We start from the raw sequence: 22,412 nt of genomic DNA, 5'->3' as shown, positions 1-22,412 counted from the left end.
CCAGGAGGGGGGCAGGACAGAGTGAGGCACCTGAGTGAGGGGACACCAAAACCCTGGGCGAGCGCAGCCAGATTCCTAATCCTTCCATCCAGTCTGTTCAGAATCAAAACGGATGCGAGGGATCCACGAGGAGCCAGACACCGACCTTTCAAACGAAGGCAGGACCCCCCGCCCCCACCCCCCAAAAGACAAAAGCGAAGACGGAGACGGAGTTGGATCCCAGCCGGGGAGCGGGGGGAGGCGCTTGAAACTTAGACACTTGGGGAAGGGGACGTCTTTAAGGCAAGACAACACAAAAGGACCCGTACCAACTCCGGTGCGGAAACGAGGGTTTCTCGCGAACGACGGTATCAAGGACAGCCAGGTGCCGACTTGGAGAAGCTGACACACGGCGCAGGCATCAGAAAATCCAGAAGCCGTCCCGCTTGGGATGGATGGCCAGGCCCGGAAGGCTCCTGTCGAGCCCAGTGGGCCCCGTCCTTCTGTAGGTGCTGTTTGGAGAAGCCTGACCCGGGGTCTTTCCTAGATGGGCTCTGGAAGACGGATGGGCTGCCGGCAGCTTGCCGAAGCTGTCCGGGCCTCCGCAGCCCGGAGCGGGATCCGTTCCATCGCACACCACGACTCGACCAACTGCTTGGGGGCCGCGCCGGCCGAGTGGACCGCTAGGGTCTCTCAGGAGCCTGGCGGGTGGGAAGAGGCCGCCGAGGACAGAGGGAGCCCGCCGGACGAGGGCGGCGTCGGGGGCACGGCCACGCGGGGCCGGCCCCGGTTGGCCCTGGGTTCCCGTGGGGCCGCGAGGTGGAAGGGCTGGGCGGCGGCCGCGGCCGCGGGGCACTCGCGCGGCTGGACAGCGGTGGGGGCGTGGCGGGGCGATGGGGCGACCGGTGAGGAGGGAGGAGGGGCGGGAGGAGCATGGAGGGAGCGGCGCTGGGGGCGGGGGGGGGGGGGGGGCAAAAGGAGAGGGAGGCGGCGGGAGGCAAAAGCCTACAGCACCCGGTATTCCCAGGCGGTCTCCCATCCAAGTACTAACCAGGCCCGACCCTGCTTAGCTTCCGAGATCAGACGAGATCGGGCGCGTTCAGGGTGGTATGGCCGTAGACGCTGGTGGCTGCCGCCGGCGCCCCTAAGAAGCCTCGCGCGCGCGCGCGCGCGCGCTGTCGCCTGGTCCCTGTGACGCGCCGTCGCCTGGCCCCTGTGACGCGCGCGCCCGAGCCCCTGTGACGCGCACCGGACGCCCGCGTCCCCTGCGCCCCGCGCTCCGCCGCCTGCCGCCTGCCTGCCACTGCCTCCCGCCACCGCCGCCGCCGCCGCCGCCGCGGCCAGCCAAACCCTGCCCTGCCCTGCCCTGCCCTGCCCTGCCCTGCCCTGCCGCCCGCCCAGGGCGCGGGAGGCCTCGGGCACCCCGGGGACTGTGGGCGGGCGGGGCGCAAGTCTAGGCGCTCTCCCAAGCCGGCCCCGGACGCTCCAGGCCTCCTGTCCGCCCGCATCCCGGCGACGGGTCGCAGGACATCCGGCTGCTCTGCTCGGGGCCAGGTGGCCCGGGGCGTCGGGCGCGTCGGCGCGTCGGCGCGTCGGCGCGTCGGGGCCCCGGGCCCGCGAGGCCCCTCCGGCCCGAGGCGCCTCCCAACGAACCCGGGCCCAACAACCCCCGGCGGCCGCCGCTCCGGCCCGGCCCCAACTTGCCCAAATCCAGCTGGAGCCACCGGCGCGACCAGAGGGCATCACCGGAAACCCCTCCGGGGCGGGCGGCGGGGCGCGGGGAGACCAGGGCGGGCCACCCTTCCCCGCCCCGCCCCGCGCCCCGCCCACGGGACCCGGACCGCGCCCTCAACCCCAGGCCCCGCGGCCACCCTGGACAGCTCCTGACTGACCGACCTGAGAGACACAGAGACAGAGACAGAGACAGAGAGATTGAGAGGATCCGAGACACGGACCCAGACAGACACCCACCGGGACAGACACACAGACGCTCACGCTGACGCAGAGAGGCCCTGCCCAAGAGGCAGCTTCCCCACAGGAGGGCGGTGGTGCTTGAGCTGGGCCCGGGCAAGGAGGCGGGGGCCCTGGGGCTGGCGATCACCCCTGGGGCCCTGGGACGTGCAGACAGGGTCTCAGGAGTGCAGCGCTCCTGGGATCCCTGTCCCGCGACCCGGACGCCCAGGAGCCACGGACTGGCAGCCGGGCTCGGGCTCGCTCTCGCTCTCGCTCTCGCTCTCGCTCTCGCTCTCGCTCTGTGTGTGTGCGTTTTTGTGTGCGCCTGCGTGTCTGTGTCTGTTTGTGTGTTTCTTTCCTTCTCTCTTCGCCTCTTCGTTCTGGCTCTTTTCCTCTTTCTGCGGGGCGCCCCCGGACTTCCTGAGTTGACAGAACGACCAGCCAGAAAAGTCAGGACACGGAGAACTTCGCCCGAGAAACCAACGCAATCTACCAGACGTACAGAACCCCCTCCCCGACGACCACAGCGTCCACAGTCTGCTCGAGTGCAGGTAGGGACATTACCCAGGGTCTCCCACAGGTTAGGTCACCCGTTGAGTCTCCTTAGTTTTACCAAGATGGCTAGCGCGCCGAGGATGGACGGATGAGCGCAACGGTGTGATTACGGGGAGGGAAACGCACGTCCGAACACCCGTTGGTGCCTCCCGACGTCACCGGTATCCCCGTCCCGAGACCTCTGGGCTTCAGGGTTCTGGGCCGCAGCCCTCTCCCGTCGTCCACCCGGGATCCAGTGCGCACGATGTCTGCACTGCCCAGCTCAAGAGTTTGGGCCCTGTGGGCGTTCTTGGATCCCGTTGGAAAGGGGACCTCGGGACGCGAGGGAGAGGAAAGGGGCGGGGGTGGGGGGGTGGGGGGGGCGGGCTGGGGGAAAGAGAGCGACGACGCCATCAACGCATGTCTGACCAGGACCTGGGCTGTGCCAGGCTCTCCATTTCCGACGGCACCGCGTCCCGTCGTCGGGGACGCCGCCTCTCGTCGGGACGTGTTGGCCTGCCGTCGGTCCTCCCGTCCCAGGCACGAGGCGGCGAACTCCCCCAAAGGCAGAGATTTTGGCACCTGCGTCCTCGGCTGCTGGGTCCGGCCCCAAGCAGGCACGCGGCCCGCAGGTGCCGGGCGAATGTCGGCGGAAAGCACTATGCTCACAGGGAAGGACGGCAGACGATGAGCGCGCACCAACCAGTGCCGCGCTCCGTGCTGAGCGGTGTGCTCCGTGCTCCCGCTTCCGTGCTCGCAACAACGCCACCGACGAGGCACTAACGGGACCCCCTTTCCAACCAGATGAGGCAACTGCCGCTCAGGGAGGGCGAGTCCCTCGCAGGAACGGCGGCCCTTGCTGCCGAGCCTTCGTTTGAGACCAAGCCTCCGGGCCCGCACTCTGGGAAACTTACGGAGACACAGCCCCAGTTCTCCCAGCAGAACACGCTCACCGGAGGTCAGATTGGGGGAGCCGTCGGAACCAGAACCACCCAGGGCGCTACCCTGCAGGGAGCGACGCGCGGCCCGCCCCGCCCCGCCGCCGCCCCGCCACCCCGCCATCCCGGGCAAGCAGGAAGCAGGCCACAGGTGCCCTGGGTCTGCTCTGGCAGGGAAAGTGGGGCCCACGGGAAAAGGGAAACACGAGGATATTCGCTCCCAGGATGATTGCTGAACGGTGAGAGGATGGAGGTTGAGGTCCTCTCTTCCTGCTGTGCCCGCATGTCCCAGCTTCTCCACAGCGAGCAACTATTGCTTTCTGTCCGCGGTGGGGAAGAGACGGCTTACCTTGATGAATTCCCCCCTTGAAAATGTAAAAGTCCGTGCGATCTGAGGCAAGTCTCCCCTCTCCTCCTCCCTGTCATCCCGGCTCTCCTCCCCTGGAGCAAACTCCCCTCCCGCTTTCCCGGATCCCCTTTCCGCGATAGTCTGCGCGGACACAGGCAGGGGAAGAGCAGACTTTCAAAGCTGCCCGAGCCGCACGAAATGAAAGCTGAAGCCAAGGAGCCAGGAAGGGCTGGCCGCTGAGGACGGAAATGTCCTCTCGGGGGACTCGTCCACTCCCTCTGGCAGACAGAGGCCAGGAGGGGGGCAGGACAGAGTGAGGCACCTGAGTGAGGGGACACCAAAACCCTGGGCGAGCGCAGCCAGATTCCTAATCCTTCCATCCAGTCTGTTCAGAATCAAAACGGATGCGAGGGATCCAGGAGGAGCCAGACACCGACCTTTCAAACGAAGGCAGGACCCCCCGCCCCCACCCCCCAAAAGACAAAAGCGAAGACGGAGACGGAGTTGGATCCCAGCCGGGGAGCGGGGGGAGGCGCTTGAAACTTAGACACTTGGGGAAGGGGACGTCTTTAAGGCAAGACAACACAAAAGGACCCGTACCAACTCCGGTGCGGAAACGAGGGTTTCTCGCGAACGACGGTATCAAGGACAGCCAGGTGCCGACTTGGAGAAGCTGACACACGGCGCAGGCATCAGAAAATCCAGAAGCCGTCCCGCTTGGGATGGATGGCCAGGCCCGGAAGGCTCCTGTCGAGCCCAGTGGGCCCCGTCCTTCTGTAGGTGCTGTTTGGAGAAGCCTGATCCGGGGTCTTTCCTAGATGGGCTCTGGAAGACGGATGGGCTGCCGGCAGCTTGCCGAAGCTGTCCGGGCCTCCGCAGCCCGGAGCGGGATCCGTTCCATCGCACACCACGACTCGACCAACTGCTTGGGGGCCGCGCCGGCCGAGTGGACCGCTAGGGTCTCTCAGGAGCCTGGCGGGTGGGAAGAGGCCGCCGAGGACAGAGGGAGCCCGCCGGACGAGGGCGGCGTCGGGGGCACGGCCACGCGGGGCCGGCCCCGGTTGGCCCTGGGTTCCCGTGGGGCCGCGAGGTGGAAGGGCTGGGCGGCGGCCGCGGCCGCGGGGCACTCGCGCGGCTGGACAGCGGTGGGGGCGTGGCGGGGCGATGGGGCGACCGGTGAGGAGGGAGGAGGGGCGGGAGGAGCATGGAGGGAGCGGCGCTGGGGGCGGGGGGGGGGGGGGGCAAAAGGAGAGGGAGGCGGCGGGAGGCAAAAGCCTACAGCACCCGGTATTCCCAGGCGGTCTCCCATCCAAGTACTAACCAGGCCCGACCCTGCTTAGCTTCCGAGATCAGACGAGATCGGGCGCGTTCAGGGTGGTATGGCCGTAGACGCTGGTGGCTGCCGCCGGCGCCCCTAAGAAGCCTCGCGCGCGCGCGCGCGCGCGCTGTCGCCTGGTCCCTGTGACGCGCCGTCGCCTGGCCCCTGTGACGCGCGCGCCCGAGCCCCTGTGACGCGCACCGGACGCCCGCGTCCCCTGCGCCCCGCGCTCCGCCGCCTGCCGCCTGCCTGCCACTGCCTCCCGCCACCGCCGCCGCCGCCGCCGCCGCGGCCAGCCAAACCCTGCCCTGCCCTGCCCTGCCCTGCCCTGCCCTGCCCTGCCGCCCGCCCAGGGCGCGGGAGGCCTCGGGCACCCCGGGGACTGTGGGCGGGCGGGGCGCAAGTCTAGGCGCTCTCCCAAGCCGGCCCCGGACGCTCCAGGCCTCCTGTCCGCCCGCATCCCGGCGACGGGTCGCAGGACATCCGGCTGCTCTGCTCGGGGCCAGGTGGCCCGGGGCGTCGGGCGCGTCGGCGCGTCGGCGCGTCGGCGCGTCGGGGCCCCGGGCCCGCGAGGCCCCTCCGGCCCGAGGCGCCTCCCAACGAACCCGGGCCCAACAACCCCCGGCGGCCGCCGCTCCGGCCCGGCCCCAACTTGCCCAAATCCAGCTGGAGCCACCGGCGCGACCAGAGGGCATCACCGGAAACCCCTCCGGGGCGGGCGGCGGGGCGCGGGGAGACCAGGGCGGGCCACCCTTCCCCGCCCCGCCCCGCGCCCCGCCCACGGGACCCGGACCGCGCCCTCAACCCCAGGCCCCGCGGCCACCCTGGACAGCTCCTGACTGACCGACCTGAGAGACACAGAGACAGAGACAGAGACAGAGAGATTGAGAGGATCCGAGACACGGACCCAGACAGACACCCACCGGGACAGACACACAGACGCTCACGCTGACGCAGAGAGGCCCTGCCCAAGAGGCAGCTTCCCCACAGGAGGGCGGTGGTGCTTGAGCTGGGCCCGGGCAAGGAGGCGGGGGCCCTGGGGCTGGCGATCACCCCTGGGGCCCTGGGACGTGCAGACAGGGTCTCAGGAGTGCAGCGCTCCTGGGATCCCTGTCCCGCGACCCGGACGCCCAGGAGCCACGGACTGGCAGCCGGGCTCGGGCTCGCTCTCGCTCTCGCTCTCGCTCTCGCTCTCGCTCTCGCTCTGTGTGTGTGCGTTTTTGTGTGCGCCTGCGTGTCTGTGTCTGTTTGTGTGTTTCTTTCCTTCTCTCTTCGCCTCTTCGTTCTGGCTCTTTTCCTCTTTCTGCGGGGCGCCCCCGGACTTCCTGAGTTGACAGAACGACCAGCCAGAAAAGTCAGGACACGGAGAACTTCGCCCGAGAAACCAACGCAATCTACCAGACGTACAGAACCCCCTCCCCGACGACCACAGCGTCCACAGTCTGCTCGAGTGCAGGTAGGGACATTACCCAGGGTCTCCCACAGGTTAGGTCACCCGTTGAGTCTCCTTAGTTTTACCAAGATGGCTAGCGCGCCGAGGATGGACGGATGAGCGCAACGGTGTGATTACGGGGAGGGAAACGCACGTCCGAACACCCGTTGGTGCCTCCCGACGTCACCGGTATCCCCGTCCCGAGACCTCTGGGCTTCAGGGTTCTGGGCCGCAGCCCTCTCCCGTCGTCCACCCGGGATCCAGTGCGCACGATGTCTGCACTGCCCAGCTCAAGAGTTTGGGCCCTGTGGGCGTTCTTGGATCCCGTTGGAAAGGGGACCTCGGGACGCGAGGGAGAGGAAAGGGGCGGGGGTGGGGGGGTGGGGGGGGCGGGCTGGGGGAAAGAGAGCGACGACGCCATCAACGCATGTCTGACCAGGACCTGGGCTGTGCCAGGCTCTCCATTTCTGACGGCACCGCGTCCCGTCGTCGGGGACGCCGCCTCTCGTCGGGACGTGTTGGCCTGCCGTCGGTCCTCCCGTCCCAGGCACGAGGCGGCGAACTCCCCAAAGGCAGAGATTTTGGCACCTGCGTCCTCGGCTGCTGGGTCCGGCCCCAAGCAGGCACGCGGCCCGCAGGTGCCGGGCGAATGTCGGCGGAAAGCACTATGCTCACAGGGAAGGACGGCAGACGATGAGCGCGCACCAACCAGTGCCGCGCTCCGTGCTGAGCGGTGTGCTCCGTGCTCCCGCTTCCGTGCTCGCAACAACGCCACCGACGAGGCACTAACGGGACCCCCTTTCCAACCAGATGAGGCAACTGCCGCTCAGGGAGGGCGAGTCCCTCGCAGGAACGGCGGCCCTTGCTGCCGAGCCTTCGTTTGAGACCAAGCCTCCGGGCCCGCACTCTGGGAAACTTACGGAGACACAGCCCCAGTTCTCCCAGCAGAACACGCTCACCGGAGGTCAGATTGGGGGAGCCGTCGGAACCAGAACCACCCAGGGCGCTACCCTGCAGGGAGCGACGCGCGGCCCGCCCCGCCCCGCCGCCGCCCCGCCACCCCGCCATCCCGGGCAAGCAGGAAGCAGGCCACAGGTGCCCTGGGTCTGCTCTGGCAGGGAAAGTGGGGCCCACGGGAAAAGGGAAACACGAGGATATTCGCTCCCAGGATGATTGCTGAACGGTGAGAGGATGGAGGTTGAGGTCCTCTCTTCCTGCTGTGCCCGCATGTCCCAGCTTCTCCACAGCGAGCAACTATTGCTTTCTGTCCGCGGTGGGGAAGAGACGGCTTACCTTGATGAATTCCCCCCTTGAAAATGTAAAAGTCCGTGCGATCTGAGGCAAGTCTCCCCTCTCCTCCTCCCTGTCATCCCGGCTCTCCTCCCCTGGAGCAAACTCCCCTCCCGCTTTCCCGGATCCCCTTTCCGCGATAGTCTGCGCGGACACAGGCAGGGGAAGAGCAGACTTTCAAAGCTGCCCGAGCCGCACGAAATGAAAGCTGAAGCCAAGGAGCCAGGAAGGGCTGGCCGCTGAGGACGGAAATGTCCTCTCGGGGGACTCGTCCACTCCCTCTGGCAGACAGAGGCCAGGAGGGGGGCAGGACAGAGTGAGGCACCTGAGTGAGGGGACACCAAAACCCTGGGCGAGCGCAGCCAGATTCCTAATCCTTCCATCCAGTCTGTTCAGAATCAAAACGGATGCGAGGGATCCACGAGGAGCCAGACACCGACCTTTCAAACGAAGGCAGGACCCCCCGCCCCCACCCCCCAAAAGACAAAAGCGAAGACGGAGACGGAGTTGGATCCCAGCCGGGGAGCGGGGGGAGGCGCTTGAAACTTAGACACTTGGGGAAGGGGACGTCTTTAAGGCAAGACAACACAAAAGGACCCGTACCAACTCCGGTGCGGAAACGAGGGTTTCTCGCGAACGACGGTATCAAGGACAGCCAGGTGCCGACTTGGAGAAGCTGACACACGGCGCAGGCATCAGAAAATCCAGAAGCCGTCCCGCTTGGGATGGATGGCCAGGCCCGGAAGGCTCCTGTCGAGCCCAGTGGGCCCCGTCCTTCTGTAGGTGCTGTTTGGAGAAGCCTGACCCGGGGTCTTTCCTAGATGGGCTCTGGAAGACGGATGGGCTGCCGGCAGCTTGCCGAAGCTGTCCGGGCCTCCGCAGCCCGGAGCGGGATCCGTTCCATCGCACACCACGACTCGACCAACTGCTTGGGGGCCGCGCCGGCCGAGTGGACCGCTAGGGTCTCTCAGGAGCCTGGCGGGTGGGAAGAGGCCGCCGAGGACAGAGGGAGCCCGCCGGACGAGGGCGGCGTCGGGGGCACGGCCACGCGGGGCCGGCCCCGGTTGGCCCTGGGTTCCCGTGGGGCCGCGAGGTGGAAGGGCTGGGCGGCGGCCGCGGCCGCGGGGCACTCGCGCGGCTGGACAGCGGTGGGGGCGTGGCGGGGCGATGGGGCGACCGGTGAGGAGGGAGGAGGGGCGGGAGGAGCATGGAGGGAGCGGCGCTGGGGGCGGGGGGGGGGGGGGCAAAAGGAGAGGGAGGCGGCGGGAGGCAAAAGCCTACAGCACCCGGTATTCCCAGGCGGTCTCCCATCCAAGTACTAACCAGGCCCGACCCTGCTTAGCTTCCGAGATCAGACGAGATCGGGCGCGTTCAGGGTGGTATGGCCGTAGACGCTGGTGGCTGCCGCCGGCGCCCCTAAGAAGCCTCGCGCGCGCGCGCGCGCGCGCTGTCGCCTGGTCCCTGTGACGCGCCGTCGCCTGGCCCCTGTGACGCGCGCGCCCGAGCCCCTGTGACGCGCACCGGACGCCCGCGTCCCCTGCGCCCCGCGCTCCGCCGCCTGCCGCCTGCCTGCCACTGCCTCCCGCCACCGCCGCCGCCGCCGCCGCCGCGGCCAGCCAAACCCTGCCCTGCCCTGCCCTGCCCTGCCCTGCCCTGCCCTGCCGCCCGCCCAGGGCGCGGGAGGCCTCGGGCACCCCGGGGACTGTGGGCGGGCGGGGCGCAAGTCTAGGCGCTCTCCCAAGCCGGCCCCGGACGCTCCAGGCCTCCTGTCCGCCCGCATCCCGGCGACGGGTCGCAGGACATCCGGCTGCTCTGCTCGGGGCCAGGTGGCCCGGGGCGTCGGGCGCGTCGGCGCGTCGGCGCGTCGGCGCGTCGGGGCCCCGGGCCCGCGAGGCCCCTCCGGCCCGAGGCGCCTCCCAACGAACCCGGGCCCAACAACCCCCGGCGGCCGCCGCTCCGGCCCGGCCCCAACTTGCCCAAATCCAGCTGGAGCCACCGGCGCGACCAGAGGGCATCACCGGAAACCCCTCCGGGGCGGGCGGCGGGGCGCGGGGAGACCAGGGCGGGCCACCCTTCCCCGCCCCGCCCCGCGCCCCGCCCACGGGACCCGGACCGCGCCCTCAACCCCAGGCCCCGCGGCCACCCTGGACAGCTCCTGACTGACCGACCTGAGAGACACAGAGACAGAGACAGAGACAGAGAGATTGAGAGGATCCGAGACACGGACCCAGACAGACACCCACCGGGACAGACACACAGACGCTCACGCTGACGCAGAGAGGCCCTGCCCAAGAGGCAGCTTCCCCACAGGAGGGCGGTGGTGCTTGAGCTGGGCCCGGGCAAGGAGGCGGGGGCCCTGGGGCTGGCGATCACCCCTGGGGCCCTGGGACGTGCAGACAGGGTCTCAGGAGTGCAGCGCTCCTGGGATCCCTGTCCCGCGACCCGGACGCCCAGGAGCCACGGACTGGCAGCCGGGCTCGGGCTCGCTCTCGCTCTCGCTCTCGCTCTCGCTCTCGCTCTCGCTCTGTGTGTGTGCGTTTTTGTGTGCGCCTGCGTGTCTGTGTCTGTTTGTGTGTTTCTTTCCTTCTCTCTTCGCCTCTTCGTTCTGGCTCTTTTCCTCTTTCTGCGGGGCGCCCCCGGACTTCCTGAGTTGACAGAACGACCAGCCAGAAAAGTCAGGACACGGAGAACTTCGCCCGAGAAACCAACGCAATCTACCAGACGTACAGAACCCCCTCCCCGACGACCACAGCGTCCACAGTCTGCTCGAGTGCAGGTAGGGACATTACCCAGGGTCTCCCACAGGTTAGGTCACCCGTTGAGTCTCCTTAGTTTTACCAAGATGGCTAGCGCGCCGAGGATGGACGGATGAGCGCAACGGTGTGATTACGGGGAGGGAAACGCACGTCCGAACACCCGTTGGTGCCTCCCGACGTCACCGGTATCCCCGTCCCGAGACCTCTGGGCTTCAGGGTTCTGGGCCGCAGCCCTCTCCCGTCGTCCACCCGGGATCCAGTGCGCACGATGTCTGCACTGCCCAGCTCAAGAGTTTGGGCCCTGTGGGCGTTCTTGGATCCCGTTGGAAAGGGGACCTCGGGACGCGAGGGAGAGGAAAGGGGCGGGGGTGGGGGGGTGGGGGGGGCGGGCTGGGGGAAAGAGAGCGACGACGCCATCAACGCATGTCTGACCAGGACCTGGGCTGTGCCAGGCTCTCCATTTCCGACGGCACCGCGTCCCGTCGTCGGGGACGCCGCCTCTCGTCGGGACGTGTTGGCCTGCCGTCGGTCCTCCCGTCCCAGGCACGAGGCGGCGAACTCCCCCAAAGGCAGAGATTTTGGCACCTGCGTCCTCGGCTGCTGGGTCCGGCCCCAAGCAGGCACGCGGCCCGCAGGTGCCGGGCGAATGTCGGCGGAAAGCACTATGCTCACAGGGAAGGACGGCAGACGATGAGCGCGCACCAACCAGTGCCGCGCTCCGTGCTGAGCGGTGTGCTCCGTGCTCCCGCTTCCGTGCTCGCAACAACGCCACCGACGAGGCACTAACGGGACCCCCTTTCCAACCAGATGAGGCAACTGCCGCTCAGGGAGGGCGAGTCCCTCGCAGGAACGGCGGCCCTTGCTGCCGAGCCTTCGTTTGAGACCAAGCCTCCGGGCCCGCACTCTGGGAAACTTACGGAGACACAGCCCCAGTTCTCCCAGCAGAACACGCTCACCGGAGGTCAGATTGGGGGAGCCGTCGGAACCAGAACCACCCAGGGCGCTACCCTGCAGGGAGCGACGCGCGGCCCGCCCCGCCCCGCCGCCGCCCCGCCACCCCGCCATCCCGGGCAAGCAGGAAGCAGGCCACAGGTGCCCTGGGTCTGCTCTGGCAGGGAAAGTGGGGCCCACGGGAAAAGGGAAACACGAGGATATTCGCTCCCAGGATGATTGCTGAACGGTGAGAGGATGGAGGTTGAGGTCCTCTCTTCCTGCTGTGCCCGCATGTCCCAGCTTCTCCACAGCGAGCAACTATTGCTTTCTGTCCGCGGTGGGGAAGAGACGGCTTACCTTGATGAATTCCCCCCTTGAAAATGTAAAAGTCCGTGCGATCTGAGGCAAGTCTCCCCTCTCCTCCTCCCTGTCATCCCGGCTCTCCTCCCCTGGAGCAAACTCCCCTCCCGCTTTCCCGGATCCCCTTTCCGCGATAGTCTGCGCGGACACAGGCAGGGGAAGAGCAGACTTTCAAAGCTGCCCGAGCCGCACGAAATGAAAGCTGAAGCCAAGGAGCCAGGAAGGGCTGGCCGCTGAGGACGGAAATGTCCTCTCGGGGGACTCGTCCACTCCCTCTGGCAGACAGAGGCCAGGAGGGGGGCAGGACAGAGTGAGGCACCTGAGTGAGGGGACACCAAAACCCTGGGCGAGCGCAGCCAGATTCCTAATCCTTCCATCCAGTCTGTTCAGAATCAAAACGGATGCGAGGGATCCAGGAGGAGCCAGACACCGACCTTTCAAACGAAGGCAGGACCCCCCGCCCCCACCCCCCAAAAGACAAAAGCGAAGACGGAGACGGAGTTGGATCCCAGCTGGGGAGCGGGGGGAGGCGCTTGAAACTTAGACACTTGGGGAAGGGGACGTCTTTAAGGCAAGACAACACAAAAGGACCCGTACCAACTCCGGTGCGGAAACGAGGGTTTCTCGCGAACGACGGTATCAAGGACAGCCAGGTGCCGACTTGGAGAAGCTGACACACGGCGCAGGCATCAGAAAATCCAGAAGCCGTCCCGCTTGGGATGGATGGCCAGGCCCGGAAGGCTCCTGTCGAGCCCAGTGGGCCCCGTCCTTCTGTAGGTGCTGTTTGGAGAAGCCTGATCCGGGGTCTTTCCTAGATGGGCTCTGGAAGACGGATGGGCTGCCGGCAGCTTGCCGAAGCTGTCCGGGCCTCCGCAGCCCGGAGCGGGATCCGTTCCATCGCACACCACGACTCGACCAACTGCTTGGGGGCCGCGCCGGCCGAGTGGACCGCTAGGGTCTCTCAGGAGCCTGGCGGGTGGGAAGAGGCCGCCGAGGACAGAGGGAGCCCGCCGGACGAGGGCGGCGTCGGGGGCACGGCCACGCGGGGCCGGCCCCGGTTGGCCCTGGGTTCCCGTGGGGCCGCGAGGTGGAAGGGCTGGGCGGCGGCCGCGGCCGCGGGGCACTCGCGCGGCTGGACAGCGGTGGGGGCGTGGCGGGGCGATGGGGCGACCGGTGAGGAGGGAGGAGGGGCGGGAGGAGCATGGAGGGAGCGGCGCTGGGGGCGGGGGGGGGGGGGGCAAAAGGAGAGGGAGGCGGCGGGAGGCAAAAGCCTACAGCACCCGGTATTCCCAGGCGGTCTCCCATCCAAGTACTAACCAGGCCCGACCCTGCTTAGCTTCCGAGATCAGACGAGATCGGGCGCGTTCAGGGTGGTATGGCCGTAGACGCTGGTGGCTGCCGCCGGCGCCCCTAAGAAGCCTCGCGCGCGCGCGCGCGCGCGCTGTCGCCTGGTCCCTGTGACGCGCCGTCGCCTGGCCCCTGTGACGCGCGCGCCCGAGCCCCTGTGACGCGCACCGGACGCCCGCGTCCCCTGCGCCCCGCGCTCCGCCGCCTGCCGCCTGCCTGCCACTGCCTCCCGCCACCGCCGCCGCCGCCGCCGCCGCGGCCAGCCAAACCCTGCCCTGCCCTGCCCTGCCCTGCCCTGCCCTGCCCTGCCGCCCGCCCAGGGCGCGGGAGGCCTCGGGCACCCCGGGGACTGTGGGCGGGCGGGGCGCAAGTCTAGGCGCTCTCCCAAGCCGGCCCCGGACGCTCCAGGCCTCCTGTCCGCCCGCATCCCGGCGACGGGTCGCAGGACATCCGGCTGCTCTGCTCGGGGCCAGGTGGCCCGGGGCGTCGGGCGCGTCGGCGCGTCGGCGCGTCGGCGCGTCGGGGCCCCGGGCCCGCGAGGCCCCTCCGGCCCGAGGCGCCTCCCAACGAACCCGGGCCCAACAACCCCCGGCGGCCGCCGCTCCGGCCCGGCCCCAACTTGCCCAAATCCAGCTGGAGCCACCGGCGCGACCAGAGGGCATCACCGGAAACCCCTCCGGGGCGGGCGGCGGGGCGCGGGGAGACCAGGGCGGGCCACCCTTCCCCGCCCCGCCCCGCGCCCCGCCCACGGGACCCGGACCGCGCCCTCAACCCCAGGCCCCGCGGCCACCCTGGACAGCTCCTGACTGACCGACCTGAGAGACACAGAGACAGAGACAGAGACAGAGAGATTGAGAGGATCCGAGACACGGACCCAGACAGACACCCACCGGGACAGACACACAGACGCTCACGCTGACGCAGAGAGGCCCTGCCCAAGAGGCAGCTTCCCCACAGGAGGGCGGTGGTGCTTGAGCTGGGCCCGGGCAAGGAGGCGGGGGCCCTGGGGCTGGCGATCACCCCTGGGGCCCTGGGACGTGCAGACAGGGTCTCAGGAGTGCAGCGCTCCTGGGATCCCTGTCCCGCGACCCGGACGCCCAGGAGCCACGGACTGGCAGCCGGGCTCGGGCTCGCTCTCGCTCTCGCTCTCGCTCTCGCTCTCGCTCTCGCTCTGTGTGTGTGCGTTTTTGTGTGCGCCTGCGTGTCTGTGTCTGTTTGTGTGTTTCTTTCCTTCTCTCTTCGCCTCTTCGTTCTGGCTCTTTTCCTCTTTCTGCGGGGCGCCCCCGGACTTCCTGAGTTGACAGAACGACCAGCCAGAAAAGTCAGGACACGGAGAACTTCGCCCGAGAAACCAACGCAATCTACCAGACGTACAGAACCCCCTCCCCGACGACCACAGCGTCCACAGTCTGCTCGAGTGCAGGTAGGGACATTACCCAGGGTCTCCCACAGGTTAGGTCACCCGTTGAGTCTCCTTAGTTTTACCAAGATGGCTAGCGCGCCGAGGATGGACGGATGAGCGCAACGGTGTGATTACGGGGAGGGAAACGCACGTCCGAACACCCGTTGGTGCCTCCCGACGTCACCGGTATCCCCGTCCCGAGACCTCTGGGCTTCAGGGTTCTGGGCCGCAGCCCTCTCCCGTCGTCCACCCGGGATCCAGTGCGCACGATGTCTGCACTGCCCAGCTCAAGAGTTTGGGCCCTGTGGGCGTTCTTGGATCCCGTTGGAAAGGGGACCTCGGGACGCGAGGGAGAGGAAAGGGGCGGGGGTGGGGGGGTGGGGGGGGCGGGCTGGGGGAAAGAGAGCGACGACGCCATCAACGCATGTCTGACCAGGACCTGGGCTGTGCCAGGCTCTCCATTTCCGACGGCACCGCGTCCCGTCGTCGGGGACGCCGCCTCTCGTCGGGACGTGTTGGCCTGCCGTCGGTCCTCCCGTCCCAGGCACGAGGCGGCGAACTCCCCCAAAGGCAGAGATTTTGGCACCTGCGTCCTCGGCTGCTGGGTCCGGCCCCAAGCAGGCACGCGGCCCGCAGGTGCCGGGCGAATGTCGGCGGAAAGCACTATGCTCACAGGGAAGGACGGCAGACGATGAGCGCGCACCAACCAGTGCCGCGCTCCGTGCTGAGCGGTGTGCTCCGTGCTCCCGCTTCCGTGCTCGCAACAACGCCACCGACGAGGCACTAACGGGACCCCCTTTCCAACCAGATGAGGCAACTGCCGCTCAGGGAGGGCGAGTCCCTCGCAGGAACGGCGGCCCTTGCTGCCGAGCCTTCGTTTGAGACCAAGCCTCCGGGCCCGCACTCTGGGAAACTTACGGAGACACAGCCCCAGTTCTCCCAGCAGAACACGCTCACCGGAGGTCAGATTGGGGGAGCCGTCGGAACCAGAACCACCCAGGGCGCTACCCTGCAGGGAGCGACGCGCGGCCCGCCCCGCCCCGCCGCCGCCCCGCCACCCCGCCATCCCGGGCAAGCAGGAAGCAGGCCACAGGTGCCCTGGGTCTGCTCTGGCAGGGAAAGTGGGGCCCACGGGAAAAGGGAAACACGAGGATATTCGCTCCCAGGATGATTGCTGAACGGTGAGAGGATGGAGGTTGAGGTCCTCTCTTCCTGCTGTGCCCGCATGTCCCAGCTTCTCCACAGCGAGCAACTATTGCTTTCTGTCCGCGGTGGGGAAGAGACGGCTTACCTTGATGAATTCCCCCCTTGAAAATGTAAAAGTCCGTGCGATCTGAGGCAAGTCTCCCCTCTCCTCCTCCCTGTCATCCCGGCTCTCCTCCCCTGGAGCAAACTCCCCTCCCGCTTTCCCGGATCCCCTTTCCGCGATAGTCTGCGCGGACACAGGCAGGGGAAGAGCAGACTTTCAAAGCTGCCCGAGCCGCACGAAATGAAAGCTGAAGCCAAGGAGCCAGGAAGGGCTGGCCGCTGAGGACGGAAATGTCCTCTCGGGGGACTCGTCCACTCCCTCTGGCAGACAGAGGCCAGGAGGGGGGCAGGACAGAGTGAGGCACCTGAGTGAGGGGACACCAAAACCCTGGGCGAGCGCAGCCAGATTCCTAATCCTTCCATCCAGTCTGTTCAGAATCAAAACGGATGCGAGGGATCCACGAGGAGCCAGACACCGACCTTTCAAACGAAGGCAGGACCCCCCGCCCCCACCCCCCAAAAGACAAAAGCGAAGACGGAGACGGAGTTGGATCCCAGCCGGGGAGCGGGGGGAGGCGCTTGAAACTTAGACACTTGGGGAAGGGGACGTCTTTAAGGCAAGACAACACAAAAGGACCCGTACCAACTCCGGTGCGGAAACGAGGGTTTCTCGCGAACGACGGTATCAAGGACAGCCAGGTGCCGACTTGGAGAAGCTGACACACGGCGCAGGCATCAGAAAATCCAGAAGCCGTCCCGCTTGGGATGGATGGCCAGGCCCGGAAGGCTCCTGTCGAGCCCAGTGGGCCCCGTCCTTCTGTAGGTGCTGTTTGGAGAAGCCTGACCCGGGGTCTTTCCTAGATGGGCTCTGGAAGACGGATGGGCTGCCGGCAGCTTGCCGAAGCTGTCCGGGCCTCCGCAGCCCGGAGCGGGATCCGTTCCATCGCACACCACGACTCGACCAACTGCTTGGGGGCCGCGCCGGCCGAGTGGACCGCTAGGGTCTCTCAGGAGCCTGGCGGGTGGGAAGAGGCCGCCGAGGACAGAGGGAGCCCGCCGGACGAGGGCGGCGTCGGGGGCACGGCCACGCGGGGCCGGCCCCGGTTGGCCCTGGGTTCCCGTGGGGCCGCGAGGTGGAAGGGCTGGGCGGCGGCCGCGGCCGCGGGGCACTCGCGCGGCTGGACAGCGGTGGGGGCGTGGCGGGGCGATGGGGCGACCGGTGAGGAGGGAGGAGGGGCGGGAGGAGCATGGAGGGAGCGGCGCTGGGGGCGGGGGGGGGGGGGGGCAAAAGGAGAGGGAGGCGGCGGGAGGCAAAAGCCTACAGCACCCGGTATTCCCAGGCGGTCTCCCATCCAAGTACTAACCAGGCCCGACCCTGCTTAGCTTCCGAGATCAGACGAGATCGGGCGCGTTCAGGGTGGTATGGCCGTAGACGCTGGTGGCTGCCGCCGGCGCCCCTAAGAAGCCTCGCGCGCGCGCGCGCGCGCGCTGTCGCCTGGTCCCTGTGACGCGCCGTCGCCTGGCCCCTGTGACGCGCGCGCCCGAGCCCCTGTGACGCGCACCGGACGCCCGCGTCCCCTGCGCCCCGCGCTCCGCCGCCTGCCGCCTGCCTGCCACTGCCTCCCGCCACCGCCGCCGCCGCCGCCGCCGCGGCCAGCCAAACCCTGCCCTGCCCTGCCCTGCCCTGCCCTGCCCTGCCCTGCCGCCCGCCCAGGGCGCGGGAGGCCTCGGGCACCCCGGGGACTGTGGGCGGGCGGGGCGCAAGTCTAGGCGCTCTCCCAAGCCGGCCCCGGACGCTCCAGGCCTCCTGTCCGCCCGCATCCCGGCGACGGGTCGCAGGACATCCGGCTGCTCTGCTCGGGGCCAGGTGGCCCGGGGCGTCGGGCGCGTCGGCGCGTCGGCGCGTCGGCGCGTCGGGGCCCCGGGCCCGCGAGGCCCCTCCGGCCCGAGGCGCCTCCCAACGAACCCGGGCCCAACAACCCCCGGCGGCCGCCGCTCCGGCCCGGCCCCAACTTGCCCAAATCCAGCTGGAGCCACCGGCGCGACCAGAGGGCATCACCGGAAACCCCTCCGGGGCGGGCGGCGGGGCGCGGGGAGACCAGGGCGGGCCACCCTTCCCCGCCCCGCCCCGCGCCCCGCCCACGGGACCCGGACCGCGCCCTCAACCCCAGGCCCCGCGGCCACCCTGGACAGCTCCTGACTGACCGACCTGAGAGACACAGAGACAGAGACAGAGACAGAGAGATTGAGAGGATCCGAGACACGGACCCAGACAGACACCCACCGGGACAGACACACAGACGCTCACGCTGACGCAGAGAGGCCCTGCCCAAGAGGCAGCTTCCCCACAGGAGGGCGGTGGTGCTTGAGCTGGGCCCGGGCAAGGAGGCGGGGGCCCTGGGGCTGGCGATCACCCCTGGGGCCCTGGGACGTGCAGACAGGGTCTCAGGAGTGCAGCGCTCCTGGGATCCCTGTCCCGCGACCCGGACGCCCAGGAGCCACGGACTGGCAGCCGGGCTCGGGCTCGCTCTCGCTCTCGCTCTCGCTCTCGCTCTCGCTCTCGCTCTGTGTGTGTGCGTTTTTGTGTGCGCCTGCGTGTCTGTGTCTGTTTGTGTGTTTCTTTCCTTCTCTCTTCGCCTCTTCGTTCTGGCTCTTTTCCTCTTTCTGCGGGGCGCCCCCGGACTTCCTGAGTTGACAGAACGACCAGCCAGAAAAGTCAGGACACGGAGAACTTCGCCCGAGAAACCAACGCAATCTACCAGACGTACAGAACCCCCTCCCCGACGACCACAGCGTCCACAGTCTGCTCGAGTGCAGGTAGGGACATTACCCAGGGTCTCCCACAGGTTAGGTCACCCGTTGAGTCTCCTTAGTTTTACCAAGATGGCTAGCGCGCCGAGGATGGACGGATGAGCGCAACGGTGTGATTACGGGGAGGGAAACGCACGTCCGAACACCCGTTGGTGCCTCCCGACGTCACCGGTATCCCCGTCCCGAGACCTCTGGGCTTCAGGGTTCTGGGCCGCAGCCCTCTCCCGTCGTCCACCCGGGATCCAGTGCGCACGATGTCTGCACTGCCCAGCTCAAGAGTTTGGGCCCTGTGGGCGTTCTTGGATCCCGTTGGAAAGGGGACCTCGGGACGCGAGGGAGAGGAAAGGGGCGGGGGTGGGGGGGTGGGGGGGGCGGGCTGGGGGAAAGAGAGCGACGACGCCATCAACGCATGTCTGACCAGGACCTGGGCTGTGCCAGGCTCTCCATTTCCGACGGCACCGCGTCCCGTCGTCGGGGACGCCGCCTCTCGTCGGGACGTGTTGGCCTGCCGTCGGTCCTCCCGTCCCAGGCACGAGGCGGCGAACTCCCCCAAAGGCAGAGATTTTGGCACCTGCGTCCTCGGCTGCTGGGTCCGGCCCCAAGCAGGCACGCGGCCCGCAGGTGCCGGGCGAATGTCGGCGGAAAGCACTATGCTCACAGGGAAGGACGGCAGACGATGAGCGCGCACCAACCAGTGCCGCGCTCCGTGCTGAGCGGTGTGCTCCGTGCTCCCGCTTCCGTGCTCGCAACAACGCCACCGACGAGGCACTAACGGGACCCCCTTTCCAACCAGATGAGGCAACTGCCGCTCAGGGAGGGCGAGTCCCTCGCAGGAACGGCGGCCCTTGCTGCCGAGCCTTCGTTTGAGACCAAGCCTCCGGGCCCGCACTCTGGGAAACTTACGGAGACACAGCCCCAGTTCTCCCAGCAGAACACGCTCACCGGAGGTCAGATTGGGGGAGCCGTCGGAACCAGAACCACCCAGGGCGCTACCCTGCAGGGAGCGACGCGCGGCCCGCCCCGCCCCGCCGCCGCCCCGCCACCCCGCCATCCCGGGCAAGCAGGAAGCAGGCCACAGGTGCCCTGGGTCTGCTCTGGCAGGGAAAGTGGGGCCCACGGGAAAAGGGAAACACGAGGATATTCGCTCCCAGGATGATTGCTGAACGGTGAGAGGATGGAGGTTGAGGTCCTCTCTTCCTGCTGTGCCCGCATGTCCCAGCTTCTCCACAGCGAGCAACTATTGCTTTCTGTCCGCGGTGGGGAAGAGACGGCTTACCTTGATGAATTCCCCCCTTGAAAATGTAAAAGTCCGTGCGATCTGAGGCAAGTCTCCCCTCTCCTCCTCCCTGTCATCCCGGCTCTCCTCCCCTGGAGCAAACTCCCCTCCCGCTTTCCCGGATCCCCTTTCCGCGATAGTCTGCGCGGACACAGGCAGGGGAAGAGCAGACTTTCAAAGCTGCCCGAGCCGCACGAAATGAAAGCTGAAGCCAAGGAGCCAGGAAGGGCTGGCCGCTGAGGACGGAAATGTCCTCTCGGGGGACTCGTCCACTCCCTCTGGCAGACAGAGGCCAGGAGGGGGGCAGGACAGAGTGAGGCACCTGAGTGAGGGGACACCAAAACCCTGGGCGAGCGCAGCCAGATTCCTAATCCTTCCATCCAGTCTGTTCAGAATCAAAACGGATGCGAGGGATCCACGAGGAGCCAGACACCGACCTTTCAAACGAAGGCAGGACCCCCCGCCCCCACCCCCCAAAAGACAAAAGCGAAGACGGAGACGGAGTTGGATCCCAGCCGGGGAGCGGGGGGAGGCGCTTGAAACTTAGACACTTGGGGAAGGGGACGTCTTTAAGGCAAGACAACACAAAAGGACCCGTACCAACTCCGGTGCGGAAACGAGGGTTTCTCGCGAACGACGGTATCAAGGACAGCCAGGTGCCGACTTGGAGAAGCTGACACACGGCGCAGGCATCAGAAAATCCAGAAGCCGTCCCGCTTGGGATGGATGGCCAGGCCCGGAAGGCTCCTGTCGAGCCCAGTGGGCCCCGTCCTTCTGTAGGTGCTGTTTGGAGAAGCCTGACCCGGGGTCTTTCCTAGATGGGCTCTGGAAGACGGATGGGCTGCCGGCAGCTTGCCGAAGCTGTCCGGGCCTCCGCAGCCCGGAGCGGGATCCGTTCCATCGCACACCACGACTCGACCAACTGCTTGGGGGCCGCGCCGGCCGAGTGGACCGCTAGGGTCTCTCAGGAGCCTGGCGGGTGGGAAGAGGCCGCCGAGGACAGAGGGAGCCCGCCGGACGAGGGCGGCGTCGGGGGCACGGCCACGCGGGGCCGGCCCCGGTTGGCCCTGGGTTCCCGTGGGGCCGCGAGGTGGAAGGGCTGGGCGGCGGCCGCGGCCGCGGGGCACTCGCGCGGCTGGACAGCGGTGGGGGCGTGGCGGGGCGATGGGGCGACCGGTGAGGAGGGAGGAGGGGCGGGAGGAGCATGGAGGGAGCGGCGCTGGGGGCGGGGGGGGGGGGGGGCAAAAGGAGAGGGAGGCGGCGGGAGGCAAAAGCCTACAGCACCCGGTATTCCCAGGCGGTCTCCCATCCAAGTACTAACCAGGCCCGACCCTGCTTAGCTTCCGAGATCAGACGAGATCGGGCGCGTTCAGGGTGGTATGGCCGTAGACGCTGGTGGCTGCCGCCGGCGCCCCTAAGAAGCCTCGCGCGCGCGCGCGCGCGCGCTGTCGCCTGGTCCCTGTGACGCGCCGTCGCCTGGCCCCTGTGACGCGCGCGCCCGAGCCCCTGTGACGCGCACCGGACGCCCGCGTCCCCTGCGCCCCGCGCTCCGCCGCCTGCCGCCTGCCTGCCACTGCCTCCCGCCACCGCCGCCGCCGCCGCCGCCGCGGCCAGCCAAACCCTGCCCTGCCCTGCCCTGCCCTGCCCTGCCCTGCCCTGCCGCCCGCCCAGGGCGCGGGAGGCCTCGGGCACCCCGGGGACTGTGGGCGGGCGGGGCGCAAGTCTAGGCGCTCTCCCAAGCCGGCCCCGGACGCTCCAGGCCTCCTGTCCGCCCGCATCCCGGCGACGGGTCGCAGGACATCCGGCTGCTCTGCTCGGGGCCAGGTGGCCCGGGGCGTCGGGCGCGTCGGCGCGTCGGCGCGTCGGCGCGTCGGGGCCCCGGGCCCGCGAGGCCCCTCCGGCCCGAGGCGCCTCCCAACGAACCCGGGCCCAACAACCCCCGGCGGCCGCCGCTCCGGCCCGGCCCCAACTTGCCCAAATCCAGCTGGAGCCACCGGCGCGACCAGAGGGCATCACCGGAAACCCCTCCGGGGCGGGCGGCGGGGCGCGGGGAGACCAGGGCGGGCCACCCTTCCCCGCCCCGCCCCGCGCCCCGCCCACGGGACCCGGACCGCGCCCTCAACCCCAGGCCCCGCGGCCACCCTGGACAGCTCCTGACTGACCGACCTGAGAGACACAGAGACAGAGACAGAGACAGAGAGATTGAGAGGATCCGAGACACGGACCCAGACAGACACCCACCGGGACAGACACACAGACGCTCACGCTGACGCAGAGAGGCCCTGCCCAAGAGGCAGCTTCCCCACAGGAGGGCGGTGGTGCTTGAGCTGGGCCCGGGCAAGGAGGCGGGGGCCCTGGGGCTGGCGATCACCCCTGGGGCCCTGGGACGTGCAGACAGGGTCTCAGGAGTGCAGCGCTCCTGGGATCCCTGTCCCGCGACCCGGACGCCCAGGAGCCACGGACTGGCAGCCGGGCTCGGGCTCGCT

The 22,412-nt window shown here is 68.6% G+C and overlaps 6 non-coding genes across 6 annotated transcripts; all 6 read right to left on the bottom strand.

Moving 5' to 3' along the window:
• Positions 1-981: 981 nt before the first annotated feature.
• On the bottom strand, positions 982-1,100 carry LOC139044674 (5S ribosomal RNA). Its single transcript, XR_011501745.1, has one exon. It is a non-coding gene; the product is annotated as a 5S ribosomal RNA (ribosomal RNA).
• A 3,925-nt stretch (positions 1,101-5,025) lies between these two features.
• On the bottom strand, positions 5,026-5,144 carry LOC139044663 (5S ribosomal RNA). The gene has a single exon (XR_011501733.1). It is a non-coding gene; the product is annotated as a 5S ribosomal RNA (ribosomal RNA).
• A 3,923-nt stretch (positions 5,145-9,067) lies between these two features.
• On the bottom strand, positions 9,068-9,186 carry LOC139044652 (5S ribosomal RNA). Its single transcript, XR_011501722.1, has one exon. It is a non-coding gene; the product is annotated as a 5S ribosomal RNA (ribosomal RNA).
• A 3,924-nt stretch (positions 9,187-13,110) lies between these two features.
• On the bottom strand, positions 13,111-13,229 carry LOC139044647 (5S ribosomal RNA). Its single transcript, XR_011501717.1, has one exon. It is a non-coding gene; the product is annotated as a 5S ribosomal RNA (ribosomal RNA).
• Positions 13,230-17,154: 3,925 nt separating this feature from the next.
• Positions 17,155-17,273, bottom strand: LOC139044646 (5S ribosomal RNA). Its single transcript, XR_011501716.1, has one exon. It is a non-coding gene; the product is annotated as a 5S ribosomal RNA (ribosomal RNA).
• A 3,925-nt stretch (positions 17,274-21,198) lies between these two features.
• LOC139044645 (5S ribosomal RNA) lies at positions 21,199-21,317 on the bottom strand. Its single transcript, XR_011501713.1, has one exon. It is a non-coding gene; the product is annotated as a 5S ribosomal RNA (ribosomal RNA).
• Between the last annotated feature and the right edge of the window lie 1,095 nt (positions 21,318-22,412).

The sequence above is a fragment of the Equus asinus genome, chromosome 2, assembly GCF_041296235.1.
Source record: "Equus asinus isolate D_3611 breed Donkey chromosome 2, EquAss-T2T_v2, whole genome shotgun sequence".
NCBI lineage: Eukaryota > Metazoa > Chordata > Mammalia > Perissodactyla > Equidae > Equus > Equus asinus.
This window is presented reverse-complemented; position numbering and strand designations above follow the sequence as displayed.